Source organism: Chenopodium album, chromosome 26, assembly GCF_948465745.1.
Source record: "Chenopodium album chromosome 26, dcCheAlbu1.1, whole genome shotgun sequence".
Lineage (NCBI taxonomy): Eukaryota > Viridiplantae > Streptophyta > Magnoliopsida > Caryophyllales > Amaranthaceae > Chenopodium > Chenopodium album.
In genome coordinates, this window is record NC_137859.1 from 17,187,014 (window position 1) to 17,201,897 (window position 14,884).

Here is a 14,884-nt window from a genome sequence, read left to right on the forward strand (position 1 = left end):
ATGCACTGGCAAACCTAGCCTCCGCCCTCAAAAAGACCACCTTCATAAACATCCCCTTAGTCCACCTGCAAAAGCCGTCCGTCACCCCCAAAGAAATCTTACCCGTCAACGACGTCAGTAATGACGACGATTGGACGAAACCCATCATAGACTACCTAACCAAACATATCCTTCCCAGTGACAAGGCAGAATCCCGAAAGCTCAAATACAAAGCCTCCCGATACCACATCGTCGACGGAGTTTTATTCCATAAATCCGCATCAGGGCTATCCCAAAGACGTATCCAAAAACATGAACAACAATCCATCCTCAGCCACTTGCATGACGGAATATGCAGTAGTCACGTTGGAGGAAGAAGACTAGCCAAAATTGCAAAAAGACAAGGGTACTTCTGGCCGACTGACAGGCTAAAGTCGTATCACCTAATAAAAAATAATTACCTAAGTCCACTAGCTTACGCAGATAGGGAAGTAGGGTCGAATCCACAGGTAAACAAGTCTTTCTACTCCTAATTAATTATTATAATCTAGATTATCAAAGTAACCAATATTTTTATGAGTAAAATCTATGCTACGAAGATTATGAGTAAGGAGAATAAATAGGGAAGAAATCAATAGTAATAAAGCCTAGGGCATAGGTTCACTAATAAACAATATTCCAGGGTAAAACATAATAATCAATCATCAATGCATTAATTAATCAGATCATAAAGGGCTTTCGCTACGTATTACAATCAAAGAGTTAATTTACCGGTATTAAATCTCATCTCTCGAATCTCGACCTAACCATTTATAAATTAATCTGCCTATTGAAACTAAGCCTAAACATCAATTCTCATCTCTCGAATCTCGAATCAATATTGCTAAACACATACAATTAAACCTGGCCAAATCTAATTGCATAGCATTTAAACATTCAATAGGAAATCAATTAAGCATTAACAATTAATAATCATAAAATTAATTTACCCCTTCATATTATTTATTAGATCCCCCTAAACCCTAGAAAGAGAACTACTCAGACATGATTAAAGCTAAACAAAACAAAGTAATTAAACAAGACATAAGAAATTGAATGAATAAAAATACTGAGATTAATAAAAGAGAAATCGTACCAAGACGGCGGAATTACAATGGAGTTTTAGGAACAAGAGAAAATAAAGTCTAGAGAGAGAAAGTCTAAGTAGAAAGAGAAGAAAATAATACTAGAGTGTAGAGAAGTGGAAAAGAAGCGTCTAATCTTGCCTCGTAAAAAATACATTAATACTAAACAAGAATTATACGGTAAACAAAACTGATCGAAATTAATCCATCCTTCCAACCACACGCGCCCGGTCGGGCAAGAGGCCGCCCGACTGGGCCCGCCTTTTCTTGAGCTTCCCCTTTCTCGCGTCCGGCCGGGCGTGCGCTCGGGCGCGGGCTCTTTCACTTTTCTGCTCGCCCCGCCCGGTCGGGTGTGCCTTCGGGCGGCCCCCTGGTGGTCCGGGCGAGGCTTTTTGGCCTCGGGGCTACTTCCTTGGGCCTTCGAGCTTGGCCAAACTGCCTTGTATTTCCAAAACTGAGCCCTTAGTCACCGATTTGCTACCTCCAATCGGTCTTGGGCTATCAAAAGTGGTCGTGGTTTTCCAACGCTTGTAGATGCTCCTCGAAAATCCGGGAAAATGCTCCAAGTATGCAAATTCCTACAAAACTCAAGCAAAACTACAAAAACACTGGAAAACACAAATTAGTAATAAAAGTGGCTCGAAAGAGCCAAAAACACTACTAATTACGACCAAGGGACGAGAGTAAATCTCTATATAAAATGAACATATCAAACTCCCCCAAGCCAAACCTTTGCTTGTCCCTAAGCAAAGAGCTCCTCAATGAACATATAAAACATGCATCACCCCAATATAAAAATCAAGCACAAACGATTCAAGGCAAATCAAATGAACATGCTTCAACATCAACCAATCTTATTCATCTAATCACCCATATATCCTCCCCAACAATTGTCAAATAGAGCAAACCACAAGAGCATATAGAATTCAAGACTAGCGCTCACACACTCAACTCTCATTTATGTGGCGAGTAAAAGATGTACTCGATCGCTCTCCATCCCAACCTCTTTATGTGAACAATGCCCTCACAACTCTCGTGTGTTTTACACTCAACCTAATAGTCGACTCGGAATATGTCAAGTCATAACTTGCATTGATAGGCAACAGTTTCACATTTACACAACTCTATGCACAAGGTCGGAAGGTCTTTAAAGCTTGTAATGTAAGGCTAGGGTAAAAGGGTAGGATAAATTTGGGAATATGTGAGAGAAAAGCTATGCTAAATGGGAGCCATATCCTAATAAACCCATGATAAAAAATAATGATCATTCACATCTCCAACACAACCAACTCCAACAACAATCCACCAAACATACTCCAATCATAAAAATCAAACCCAACACTTACCAAAAATTCACTCCCAAAAATATGATAATATGGAACTAGAGTGAATAAACAAACTTTGAACTCAAAACTCAAATATTTACATTAAACTCAACTTTTTTTGTTTCTTTTCTTTTGATCAACCTTCACTTAGATAATTTGAACATCAAACACTTTTTTTTCTCTCTCTTTTTTTTTTTTTTTTTTTTTTTCAAATTTCTCACTTTTTTTTCCTTGAACTTCTTTTTTTTTTTTCTTTTTCATCACACTTTTATTTTTTTTCTCAAATATATACAACATTCAAACTCATCAAAACAAAAATATGATCAAGAACAAATTACTTCTCAAAACCCACTCAAATTGTGCAAATAATGTGCACACTACAAACTCCCTCACCTCACTCACTAATAGCTCCCCCAAGCCAAGCCTGGGACTAGTAACCAATGGGGCAAACATGGCTTTTAATGTGGCTAAAAACAACAAAAAGTCAAGGCAACAACATGGGTAGCAAGAAGGGAACAAATGTATCTAAATAAATCTGAAGGCTACCTAAAAGAACAAATGACTTCGTCCTCCACATGTGCATAATAATGAGTTATGAAACACTACTCATAGTTGCAAACCAATACTCAAATTCATTGACATACCAGGAACTAATCACACATTCCTAACCAAATCAACTAGTCAAGCACTATATTCACATGTAGTTGGGCAAAATTGACGCATGTTTAGGAATCCAAGTAAATAAACTTCAAATCATGATCAACAAATCCACAATGCTCAAAATCAATAACCAAGAATCAAAATAATTTTTCTCAAGTATGGGGCACAGGGAAGCATGATTTACAATTCATTGGAACGTATTTTTTTTATTTTTTTTATTTTTCAATTTTTTTTGGTATTTTTCATATAAGGAAAGCAAAAAAACTAATCTAGAAAGCAATAAATCTAAACAAACAAAACACCAAAAATAAATAAAAATAAAGAAAAAGGAAGAAGAAATATATACCAAATCCAAAAATCTCCCCCAAGCCAAGATCAGACAATGTCCTCATTGGCTCGAGGCTAGCCCAGCTGGCTAATCATTTTCATCCTGGTCCATCCGTGTGGACCCACCCGTTCCACCGTTACTATCTGCACCATCTGCACCAAAAGAGCTACCACCAAAATAGTTAGCATGATAACTCCCCCCGGTCCTCCCCCAAAAGGAATGTCCTGGCCGTACCCATGGAATGAAGAATAGTCTGTGTAAATACCATGGGCAGTGGGATCCCTATCGTATCCCTGGGGTGGTGGCTGGAACCAGCCTGGGTAAATATCATCGTCGGGAATGTTGCCCCGACGAGCATAGTCATCATAAATGGGGTAGAGCCCCCTACCCTGGTTCCTCTCTAGGTAGCCTAGCCTATGGTCGACGGACCCAAGCATCCGTCTCATGTCAGTCTGGGTATGCTCTATACGAACTAGGGCCTGACCTATACTCTGCAAATCCCAAACTGGGTCAGAGTCACCATGGGGGACGGAGTAGGACTGTCGGGGTGGTGAAGGTGGTTGCGGGATAAGCTCAACTACTGGTGGAGGCTGTGGCTGGGCCTGTGGTGGTACCTCGCCGCTAGCATGGGAAACTAACAGGGCATAAGTGTAAGACTCCTGCCCTGGAGGAAAAGCGATTAGGTCGGGGTTGGGAAGAGGAAAAATAGGTAAGGGGTGCTTGGTCCCTGTCCTAATGCACCAATGGGTGACCTGGTTCCCGTCTACCCTCAACCAATCCAGCTCCTCAAGGTACCTAGAGGTAATGTAGGTGTCAGATCCCATGTTAGTCATGCGGTGGGGCCCGTTCTCTACAAAACCGGCTTTCTTGATGGCTATCCTAGTGATAAGGCCACCAAGACGGATGGGGGTAGTGACAGTGTTACTGGCCGTGGCGTGTCTGCCTAGGTGGTGGATAATATATCTAGCTATGTTCAATTTCCCGAACCCAAACATATAATGGCCAATTACAGCTAATTCATTGGTCTGACAGTTATGGGGTTTGTTCCTACCTAGAAAACAGACACCGGCAAATCTTTGCCACATTTTGGGGACAGGATGGTGGATTGGTCTAGCACTAGCATGTTGTGCATTTACAGTGGAAATTCCAGTTAAAGCAAAATACACATCTTCCATTTTAAATCCAGCATTCCATTGACGATCCAGATCATGTTCTAACTCAAACAATTTACAAAATTCCATAAAAGAAAGAGTGATATTTCTATTATTAAGCCTAAAAATTAATTTCGGACCACTTTTATGATTTTGTATAACTAGAGAAGACAAGAATTCACATGTTAATTCACGGTATGTAGAATAATGCATATCAACAAATTTACGCATATCAATATCATTCAAAAATCTTCTAACAAAACCATAAATACCTAAAGCTTCTAAAGTGGGACGGTGTAACCACCGTGAGGGAATTACCTCGCGTCCGTAGAGCACTTCCAGTTTCTCCCGTTGCTCCGACGTCGCGATCTTGATCGTCGGCCACTGGGGAAGTTGGAGAGCCGGATCATACTGTTGAGAGGAGCCACTTGAACTTCCTCCGAGCAAATTTCTGGCCCATTTTGCCGCCATTTAGGTAGTGGTCAAAATTTAAAATTTGTGGAAAGTGTAAAATTTTGGTATAGAAGTGTAGAGGATGAAGAGAGGATTAGAAATATGTAAGAATTTCTGAATTTGGGTGAGAATTGGAGGAGAAATCTTAGAGAGAAGGTAGAGGGTTTTAAGGTTTTTAGAGAGAGAAAGAATGGAGGAAGAATGAAATGAAGAAAGAAAGGAGAAGAAAGGAAGAAGAAGAGGAAGAAGGGAAAACGGATGCCTGTCGCGCCCGGTCGGCCGGTGGCTCGCCCGGTCGGGCGATCTATTCAAGTGCCTGTACTGCTTCTCGCGCCCGATCGGGCGATAAACCGCCCGCGCCCGGTCGGGCGATTTTCCTTCAAAATTGGAGCCAGCTCTCGCGCCCGGTCGGGCTAATTTAAAGTCCATACACGTCAACTCTCGCGCCCGGTCGGACGCTCCTCCGCCCGGTCGGGCTAATTTAAAGTCCATACACGTCAACTCTCGCGCCCGGTCGGGCGCTCCTCCGCCCGGTCGGGCGATTTTCAAGCTTTTCCATCCCTTACTCTCGCGCCCGGCCAGGCCCGAGATCAAAGAAGGGACGTGTTTTTTTTCTTCAAAATTTAGCTAACTCTTTTCCTCTAATCTGTATCAAAAACTCATAAAACTCGTTAAATTCCCTCCTCTCTCCTCTCATAAGAAAAAGAAGAAAAATAAAAAATAAAAGCAAGTAAAATACGGGTTGCCTCCCGCAAAGCGCTGGTTTATCTAGGTCCCGCACGACCTTCTTACCATAGTGTTTTCAAGGTGAACTGGAACTAGTTAGGTGTAGTAGTTCAACTGCACCAATTGTAGCCCCTTCGTGATATAGCTTGAGTCTCTGACCATTGACCTTGAACTCATTACCATGCTCATCAACCAACTCTATAGAACCGAACTTGTTGGCCCTTTTTACAGTGAAAGGACCCGACCACCTTGACTTCAACTTTCCTGGGAAAAGTTTAAGTCTAGAGTTGAACAACAACACCTTGTCACCCTCTTTGAATTCTCTTGGAAAGATTATCTTGTCGTGCCATCTCTTAATCTTCTCCTTGTAAACTCGCGCACTATCATAGGCCATCAACCTAAACTCATCAAGCTGGTTAAGTTGTAGAAGCCTCTTTTCTCCCGCTAGCTTAGCATCCAAATTGAGCTCCTTAATAGCCCAATATGCCTTGTACTCTAACTCCACCGGAAGATGACATGCTTTACCGTACACAAGTCTATAGGGAGTGGTACCTATTGGGGTCTTAAATGCGGTTCTATATGCCCAAAGGGTGTCATCCAACTTATCACTCCAATCTTTCCTAGATTTTTCTACCACCTTCTCTAAGATGACCTTAATCTCACGATTAGACACTTCGACTTGGCCACTAGTTTGGGGGTGGTAGGCTAACCCTGTCCTATGGTAAACACCATACTTCTTTAGGAGGGTATCTAACTTCCGCTCATGAAAGTGGGATCCTCCATCACTAATTATGGCTCTAGGTACTCCAAATCTAGGAAAAATGGTTTTCTTAAAGAGCCTATGGACCACATTGGCATCATTGGTAGGAGTGGCAATGGCTTCTACCCACTTCGATACATAATCTACGGCGACTAGAATATAACGGTTTCCCCTAGAAGAAGGGAACGGTCCCATGTAATCAACACCCCAAACATCAAAAATTTCAACTTCCAAAATCCCAGTTTGAGGCATCTCATGCCGCCGCGAGATGTTGCCAGTCCTCTGGCAAGAGTCACAAGCCTGCACAAAAATGTTATCATCCTTGAACATGGTGGGCCAGTAAAATCCTGACTCATTTATCTTGGCCACCGTTTTAGAGGGACCATGATGTCCTCCATAAGGTGAAGTGTGACAGCTAGTAAGAATACCATGTATCTCCCATTCGGGAACACACCTACGAAATAATCCATCTGCACACTCACGAAACAAAAAAGGATCATCCCAAAAATAATGTTTAACATCAGAAAGGAATTTCTTTTTTTGTTGGTAGGATAAGTCAAGAGGTAGAGTACCACCCACTAAAAAATTTGCAAAGTCAGCATACCAGGGGTGTTGCTCTACAACTGCATACAGGTTGTCATCAGGGAATGAATCATCTATAGGAAAAAATCCTTACCCTCATCATACCTGATTCGTGACAAGTGATCTGCCACTACGTTCTCTGCACCTTTTTTGTCTCTTATCTCAATGTTGAAATCTTGGAGCAAGAGAACCCACCGGAGTAGCCTAGGTTTTGATTCAGCTTTGGCTATCAAGTACTTTAGAGCTGCATGATCAGTAAAAACAATAACTTTAGAACCAACTAGATATGATCTAAATTTTTCTAAAGCATAAATAACAGCAAGAAACTCTTTCTCCGTGGTGGCATAATTGACTTGAGCCTCATCCAAAGTTTTACTTGCATAGTAAATAGCATGTAAAACTTTGTCCTTCCTCTGTCCAAGTACGGCTCCTAGAGCAAAGTCACTTGCATCACACATGATTTCGAATGGAAGATTCCAATTGGGTGCACATATGATGGGTGCCGATATCAAAGCCTGCTTAATCCTGTTAAAAGCCTCAAGACACTCGTCAGTAAAAACAAAAGGGGCATCCTTAAGCAAAAGCTGAGTTAGTGGTTTAGCAATTTTAGAAAAATCTTTGATAAAACGGCGATAAAACCCCGCATGACCCAAGAAACTCCTAACTCCCTTAACATTAACTGGGGGAGGTAATTGCTCAATCACTGATATCTTAGCTTTGTCTACCTGTATGCCCTTATCAGATACAATGTGACCAAGGACTACTCCCTCTGTCACCATAAAGTGACACTTCTCCCAATTTAAGACCAAGTTGCATTCTTCACATCTTTTCAAGATTTTAGCTAAATTAAATAAACATGCATCAAATGAAGAACCATAGACACTAAAATCATCCATAAAGACTTCCATAATAAACTCTATGAAATAAGAAAATATGCTCATCATGCAACGTTGAAAAGTAGCAGGTGCATTACATAAACCAAAAGGCATTCTACGATATGCAAAAGTGCCATAAGGGCATGTAAATGTAGTCTTTTCCTGATCTTCAGGGTGAATCGGAATTTGGAAAAATCCCGAATACCCATCCAAATAGCAAAAGAACTTATGGTTAGCTAACCTCTCAAGCATTTGATCAATAAAGGGGAGAGGGAAGTGGTCCTTTTTAGTGGCGACATTTAATCTACGATAATCAATGCACATACGCCACCCTGTAACAGTTCTAGTGGGAATTAATTCATTTTTATCATTTTTTATAACAGTCATCCCACCCTTCTTAGGAACCACCTGTACAGGACTTACCCATTTAGAGTCAGAAATAGGATAGATAATACCTGCATCAAGTAATTTCATAACCTCTTTCTTAACTACCTCTTGCATGTTAGGATTCAACCTCCTCTGGGGTTGAATGTAGGGCTTGTAGTTGTCCTCTAAGTGTATCCTGTGCATACAAAAATCTGGGCTTATACCCTTGAGATCATCAATACTATACCCTATTGCCCTTTTGTGGGTTCTAAGAACCTCTAGAAGTTGGGAAGTTTGTGGGTCATCGAGTGCAGTACTAATGATCACAGGGTGCATTTCCTGCTCATCAAGAAAAACATATTTTAAATGAGAAGGGAGAGGTTTTAGTTCAGGTTTCTTTACCTCTGCAGGTTTTGATTCCTGAACTAATTTTACTACCTTCTTATTCTCGTTAGCATCAAGTTCTCCTATGGCAAAAGCTTTTTCAATGACATCCACCTCTTTACTACAGATACTCGCATCACCTGTAGACAAATTTCCACAAAGTATTTCTTCCAAGGGATCCCTTGCAAGAATCTGTGTCAAGTTATCTTCACAAGTATCATCCATTATATCAATGACATCAATTAGACAACAATTTTCCTCTAACATAGGACCTTTCAAAACTTTCCATAAATTAAAAGTAATATTATCATCACCAACAGATAGGGTTAGTTTACCATTTTTAACATCAATAATGGCTCCTGCAGTATGGAGAAAAGGCCTACCTAATATAATAGGAATTTGTGTATCCTCAGCCATGTCTAAAACAACAAAATCAACAGGGATGAAAAATTTACCAACTCTAACAGGGACGTCCTCTAAAATACCTAGGGGATATTTAACAGAACGATATGCCATTTGCAAAGTAATATTAGTGATTTTTAATTCATCCATATTCAATTTAGAACAAATAGACGATGGCATGACACTAACAGAAGCACCCAAATCACACAATGCTTTATCTATGAAGACATTACCAATATGACAAGGGATAGAGAAACTACAAAGATCCTTTAATTTAGGAGGAGATTTATTTTGTAACAATGCACTACATTCCTCAGTAAAAGCTACAGTTTCTACTTCATTAAAGGCCCTCTTCCTAGCCAAAATATCTTTCATAAATTTAGCATATGCAGGAACCTGTGTAATAAGTTCTGTGAAAGGAACCGTTACCTGCAAATTCTTGACAACCTCCAGAAACTTACCAAACTGCTTGTCCAACTTAGTCTTTAGTTGGTGATTTGGGAATGGTAATTTGATAACTGGTGGTGCTTCCCTACTCTTCCCCTGGGGTGCATCCTTCCCTAAGGTTATACCCTGCAATGAATCATCAGAAATATTAGTATTACCCTGGAGCCCTGTAGGGGCATTTGGTACAACGGAATCTGGATTAGCAATATTAATTAAATCAGGTTCATCCTCTTTGGGCATTGGGGGCCCATCGTAGTGTGAACCACTCCTTAGGGTAATTGCATTTGCATGTTCCGTATGTTGAATTCCCTGCGCTGGTAGGGCTCCGTGCTGGCGAGTTTGAAGGGTAAAGGACAATTGGGCAATTTGGGTGTCCATGACCTTATTATGGGCTATAATAGAGTCAATTTGTTGGTCTCTACTCTCCATATGTTTTTGCATACTGGTCATCATTGCTCTAATTTCTGATAAAGCAGGGTCAGAAGATGTAGTAGGGGCTTGTGATGGGGGTTTCTGGTTAGCATGAGGGTGGTAATATTTTTGCTGTGGAGGGGGTGCTTGTTGTGGTTGTTGTGGAGGTGGAGGGTTTTGAACATTGGTGTTACGATAGGATAAATAAGGATGGTTTCGGTAGCCAGGATTGTAGGTGTTGGAGTATGGGTTATTTTGCTTGTAGGTTTGGAAAGCATTAACTTGCTCCATTGAACTCTTGCAATCTTGCTCAAAATGTCCTACACTTCCACAATTTTCACAAAAAGCATCATTAGCATTGTTAGAAACAGCAGAAACATTAGCAACAGAATTAGGAATAGTAGTACTAAGGTTATCTAATTTCTGGCAAATAGAAGTAAGCTGAGCTTGCATAAGGGTTACTGAATCGACATGATGTTTGCCCTTATTTGCATAGCCTCTAGTATTCCCATATTGGGAATTATGTATCGCCATATCTTCAATAACCTGACCTGCATCATCAACATTAAGATTCATAAATCTACCGCTAGCTGCGGAGTCTAAAATTGTCCTAGATGCATTCCCTAATCCATTGTAAAAAGCTTGAATCAACTGCCACTTTGCCAAAATTATGGTGGGGACACTCCCTCTGCAGATCCTTGAACCTCTCCCAAGCCTCATATAATGCTTCATCTGGCTCATGGGCAAAGTTCTAAATGGCACTTCTTAGTAAAGCTGTTTTCTCTGCAGGGTAATATTTATTATAGAAATTCAAAGCAAGAGTCTCGCAGTTAGTAATACTAAGTGCAGTTCTATTTAAACCATTAAACCACAATTTAGCTTTTCCACATAAAGAAAAAGGAAAAAGAATCTCCCTGATTTGGTCCTGCGTTACCCCATTCTGCCTAATAGTGTTGCAGTATTGACAGAAATCTACAATGTGAAGATTAGGATCTTCACCCTTAGCTCCATCCACTGAATTGCTTTCTTTCTATCATCGTTATAAACTGGGGCTTGATCTCGAACTGGACTCCCTCGAGATCAGGTGTAGGAGAAAGATGTGGAAAATCCGTCAGGGACGGCTGCGGAAATATCGCTAAGCTTGCGAGGTGGAGGTGGAGGTGGTGTAGCCATCTCTAATTCTGAATCAGAAGAGTCTTCCGAAGCACAAGAATTAGATAGTGGATTTCTAGGAATATTGTTACTCCCAGAACCTGCCAGGATCTGCCTATAAAAATTCTTCTGTCTATGGAAAGAGCGCTCGATCTCAGGATCGAATGGAATGTAACCTGATCTGGAACACCTGGGCATAAACAAAGAACTAAAAAGACAAATATTAGAACTACCTCAAAGAACTAATGTCCTTTGAGGCAAAAGAAAAATAATCTAGACTACAAAAATAATTAGAAATAAAAATAAAACCGTTTCCTCGGCAACGGCGCCAAATTTTGACAGGCTAAAGTCGTATCACCTAATCAAAAATAATTACCTAAGTCCACTAGCTCACGCAGATAGGGAAGTAGGGTCGAATCCACAGGGAAACAAGTCTTTCTACTCCTAATTAATTATTATAATCTAGATTATCAAAGTAACCAATATTTTTATGAGTAAAATCTATTCTACGAAGATTATGAGTAAGGAGAATAAATAGGGAAGAAATCAATAGTAATAAAGCCTAGGGAATAGGTTCACTAATAAACAATATTCCAGAGTAAAACATAATAATCAATCATCAATGCATTAATTAATCAGATCATAAAGGGCTTTCGCTACGTATTACAATCACAGAGTTAATTTACCGGTATTAAATCTCATCTCTCGAATCTCGACCTAACCATTTATAAATTAATCTGCCTATTGAAACTAAGCCTAAACATCAATTCTCATCTCTCGAATCTCGAATCAATATTGCTAAACTCATACAATTAAACCTGGCCAAATCTAATTGCATAGCATTTAAACATTCAATAGGAAATCAATTAAGCATTAACAATTAATAATCATAAAATTAATTTACCCCTTCATATTATTTATTAGATCCCCCTAAACCCTAGAAAGAGAACTACTCAGACATGATTAAAGCTAAACAAAACAAAGTAATTAAACAAGACATAAGAAATTGAATGAATAAAAATACTGAGATTCATAAGAAATCGTAACAAGACGGCGGAATTATAATGGAGTTTTAGGAACAAGAGAAAATAAAGTCTAGAGAGAGAAAGTCTAAGTAGAAAGAGAAGAAAATAATACTAGAGTGTAGAGAAGTGGAAAAGAAGTGTCTAATCTTGCCTAGTAAAAAATACATTAATACTAAGCAAGAATTATACGCTAAACAAAACTGATCGGAATTAATCCATCCTTCCAACGACACGCGCCCGGTCGGGCAAGGTCGGGCAAGAGGCCGCCCGACCGGGCCCGCCTTTTCTTGAGCTTCCCCTTTCTCGCGCCCGGCCGGGCGCGTGCTCCGGGCGCGGGCTCTTTCACTTTGCTGCTTGCCCCGCCCGGCCGGGCGCGCCTTCGGGCGGCCCCCTGGTGGTCCGGGCGAGGCTTTTTGGCCTCGGGGCTACTTCCTTGGGCCTTCGAGCTTGGCCCAATTGCCTTGTATTTCCAAAACTGAGCCCTTAGTCACCGATTTGCTACCTCCAATCGGTCTTGGGCTATCAAAAGTGGTCGCGGTTTTCCAACGCTTGTAGATGCTCCTCGAAAATCCGGGAAAATGCTCAAGCAAAACTACAAAAACACTGGAAAACACAAATTAGTAATAAAAGTGGCTCGAAGGAGCCAAAAACACTACTAATTACGACCAAGGAACGGGGGTAAATCTCTATATAAAATGAACATATCACCGACGCTCCATGAAGACGCAATGCAATATGTAACCAAGTGTGACAGCTGCCAGCGGTTCGCCAACATCATCCATAATCCATCAGAGCCTCTCCACCAAACGTTGACTCCGTGGCCTTTCATGAGGTGGGGGATGGACATCGTCGGGAAACTACCCGTAGCGCCAGGGCAAAGGGTCTATATGTTAGCACTGGCTGATTATTTTTCTAAATGGATTGAAGCAGTTGCTTTGAAACAGGTGACAGATAAGGAAGTTATTGCGTTCATATGGACTAACATTATCTGCAGGTTTGGAATCCCGTCAGTGATCGTCTGTGATAACGGGTCGCAGTTTATTAGCGACAAAACTCATTCCTTTTTGCAGAAGTTCCGCATAGAATTGAGGACGTCCACGCCTAGGTATCCACAGGCCAACGAACAAGCCCGAATCTAGCAACAAAGTTGTCATGGAGGCCATCAAAAAAAGACTAAAAGCAGCTAAAGGAAAATGGGCCGACGAGCTCCCAGCAGTCTTATGGGCCAATCGAACGACGCCAAGAGAGGTGACGGGGCAAACGTCCTTCTCCCTTGTTTATGGGTGTGAAGCCGTTCTCCTAGTAGAAGCTGAGTTCCCAACATCAAGATTCGGCCTCATCACGGAAGAAAGAAATCAAGAAGAAATGGAGGACAGCCTAGACGCAACCGAAGAATTAAGAGAGACGTTCCAATTAGGCGACTGGGTACTTAGAAAAGCATTCCAGAATACGAAGAACCCAGCCGATGGTAAGCTTGCTCCTCCATGCGAAGGGCCATATGAAATTACACAGATCGTCGGTAATGGCTCTTATCGAATGACGGACCAGCAAGGTAACCCTGTTCCAAGAAGTTGGAATGCAACTCATCTCAGAAAGTACTACTTTTAAACAATCGTCAAAAGCTTTTGTCAACAATAAGGTAACACCCTAATAAAATTCCAAGTCCACTTCGTCCATTCAAATTTTTTTCTATGACTAAGTGTACTGAGTTAAGCATCGGAGGGCCGTTGGCCGCGCCAACGGCCAACGGTACTCTAACCATGTTGGTTTTGCAGAGCAACGACGAAAACAAAGCGTAAGTTACACAGACGACGACAGACGACAGCTGCGTCGACATCCTCTACCTAGGATGAAGAAAGCTGTCGTTCAAACAACAATCGAAGCATGACGCAAGCCCGGGGTAAATCTGACCATAGCGTCCGACGCCAAACACCCGATACCTGAACAAGAGAACTAGTCTTCTGTGTTCAGCGTCGACGCTGGGACGCAAGGGGCATTGGCAAACAACGCAACGAAAGGCCTGAAAATACAACGCCCTCGACGAAGCATATCGAATAGTTCTAAAATAATTTTTTTAATTTCAAGTACTCTATTTTGTTCAGAATATTACTACGATATTAATAATACTCAAAGTTTTTCCCAAAGTTTTTTGTAAACCATTGACATGTCAATATTTTAACGCTCTTTCATTTACTTGTACTTTGAAAAAAATCTGTTAGTCAAATTTTTTGTTTTACAGAATGCAAAATGAACATAGAGCAAAGCAACAGGAAACAAAGAATTACTTAGCATACAGAAACAGGTGTATCAATGTCTTACAAGCAGAAATAGTCAAAAGACCACTTGCCTTCAAGTGGAACAAAGTACAATGCTAACCAAGAAACAACGTTTTCAAGCAAAAAAGGACAGAAGTTCATTCAAAGCATACAAAGCAAAAAATAAAACCATCACAAGTGATGACCTTCAAGCATCAGCTCCGTCGACGGGAAGATCACCGACGACTTCTTTGACAACATCATCGATCGAAGCGTTGTCGTCGACACCTTCGACCTGCAACTCCTCAGCATCCTCTAAAGGCTGACCCCCGACGACAGCAGGTTGATCCTCGACGATAGGAAGCTGAACTTCGCCCATGACAACTGGAGAAGGGACGATAGTGGAAGGACCTGGGCCCGAATCTGCAGTCAACGCCACTGCCGCGTCCTCCTCCAACTTCTTGAGATCCCCGCCGTTA

At 41.2% G+C, this 14,884-nt stretch overlaps 1 non-coding gene across 1 annotated transcript; it reads left to right on the forward strand.

Annotated features, from left to right (window-relative positions):
- Positions 1-10,638: 10,638 nt before the first annotated feature.
- Positions 10,639-10,745, forward strand: LOC145618732 (small nucleolar RNA R71). The gene has a single exon (XR_014107992.1). It is a non-coding gene; the product is annotated as a small nucleolar RNA R71 (small nucleolar RNA).
- Positions 10,746-14,884: the final 4,139 nt, after the last annotated feature.